Here is a 2,272-nt window from a genome sequence, read left to right as displayed (position 1 = left end):
TTAAGTTGTGCTGGGTGACACCTCAGTCAGAAAATGCTACTGTTTTCCACCAAGGAACTGAAGGGTACAGAAACAGAAGGGTTAAGTTGAGCTGGGTGACGCTGTCAGTCAGAAAATGCTACTGTTTTCCACCAAGGAACTGAAGGGTACAGAAACAGAAGGGTTAAGTTGTGCTGGGTGACACCTCAGTCAGAAAATGCTACTGTTTTCCACCAAGGAACTGAAGGCTACAGAAAGAGAGGGGTTACGTTGTGCTGGGTAACGCTGTCAGTCAGAAAATGCCACAGTTGTCCACCAAGGAACTGAAGGGTACAGAAAGAGAGGGGTTAAGTTGTGCTGGGTGACGCAGTCAGTCAGAAAATGCTACTGTTTTCCACCAAGGAACTGAAGGGTACAGAAAGAGAGGGGTTAAGTTGTGCTGGGTGACGCTGTCAGTCAGAAAATGCCACAGTTGTCCACCAAGGAAATACAGGGGAGCGTCAGATTCCACTGGGTGGATATTTAAATGGGGGAACCCTGGGGGTGGGGGTCAGGGAGAGACAGGTAATTGTGGCTGACCGGAGGACGCTGTGAGAGAGACTGACATCAGTTTGGTTGAGAGGACTTCTTGTTGTTGTTGTTGTCGTAGAGACGGTCGCCATGTTGAAGTCTGCAATTATTGTGATAATTATTGTGATGATGCTGCCACTAGCAGGTGAGAGTGTTTGTTTTTTGCTACTGTTTTTTTTCTTCTGTAAATGGATATGGCTTTTGTTGTTTCTCAGTCTGTCTGTCTGTCTGTCTCTCTCTTACAACACTCTATTTGTGTGTGTGTGTGTGTGTGTGTGTGTGCATTACAAGGCTGTGTACATTACAGGACTGATTCACCCTTTGTGGGGGTATTTCTAAAAGGCAAATTTCATGTCAGCCCTCTGAGACACCCCATGCTGTTTAACTGAACCGCAGGTCACGCACTTCACGCAAACTGCTTGGTTTCGGGGTATTGGTCACACTTCCTACCTGAGTAGCACCAGCAGGTGTCTGTATTTCTCGGGCCTGGCAGACATCAGGTTGTTACAACAGTGAGAGAGAAACAGGCTTGTCATACGGTCCCAGACTTAATGTGGAACTTCGCATCTTTAGAGATTTTTTTTTTTTTTTGTATTTCTTTTTAATCACAACATATTTCTCTGTGTGAAATTCGAGCTGCTCTCCTCAGGGAGAGCGCGTCGCTACACTACAGCGCCACCCATTTTTTTGTATTTTTTCCTGCGTGCAGTTTTTGTTTTGTTTTGTTTTGTTTTTCCTGTCGAAGTGGATATTTCTACAGAATTTTGCCAGGAACTACCCTTTTGTTGCCGTGGGTTCTTTTACGTGCATTAAGTGCATTCTGCACACGGGACCTCGGTTTATCGTCTCATCCGTATGACTAGCGTCCAGACCACCACTCAAGGTCTAGTGGAGGGGGAGAAAATATCAGCGGCTGAGCCGATTCGAACCAGTGCGCTCAGATTCTCTCGCTTCCAAGGCGGTCACTCCATATGATGATGTGTGTAAAATGTGTCGCCAGAATTTTGAAAATCAGATTCAGTTTGTTTTCCATTGGAAGGAATGTGAGGAATTGCAAGGGATGTAAATCGCTTTCATCTGCAGTTCGACACGATCAAATCGTTGGCCTTGCATCAGAAAACGAATAAATTATATTGTCACTCGCTTGATTTATTGCAGAGGCATCTCGTATCAGAAAGAGAGGATTAACCTGTTGATAATGTCAACGTGATATCAGAATCATAATTTCATTCAATAAGACCAAAACCCCATTTGAAGAGGTTGATGTCAACGTGGTAAGAAACGCAGTGTTTAATAAAACACAAGATAACCATTCTCGCTCACTACGATCGGCTTCGGATCCACTCTGTTTACGCATACCCAGATTCAAACACTCGACTGTTGGCCGCCGTTCTTTCTCTGTCTCTGGACCTTGCGATTGGAATGAACTTCCAGTTTCGCTTCGTCAAGTCTCTACACTCAGCTCTTTCAAGTCTGGCCTTAAACCCCACCTCTTCCCAAAATAGCCTCCCTTGCCTGCCCTTCCTTGTCTTTAGTTTCTACAGTTTTAGAGTTATGCATGCGCGTGAATGACTGGTGTGAAAGCGCTTTGATTTGTCTCTGCACAAGATCCAGCGCTATATAAATACCATTATTATTATAAATCAAGATAGATAATTGCACAAAAAGAGAGATTCAGCTACACACATTTTGAATGGTCACATGTCCGTATTATTTTCATGTC

Source organism: Babylonia areolata, chromosome 29 (assembly GCF_041734735.1).
Source record: "Babylonia areolata isolate BAREFJ2019XMU chromosome 29, ASM4173473v1, whole genome shotgun sequence".
In the NCBI taxonomy this organism is placed as follows: domain Eukaryota; kingdom Metazoa; phylum Mollusca; class Gastropoda; order Neogastropoda; family Buccinidae; genus Babylonia; species Babylonia areolata.
The sequence above is the reverse complement of the archived record's forward strand: the minus strand, read 5'-3'. Positions refer to the sequence as shown.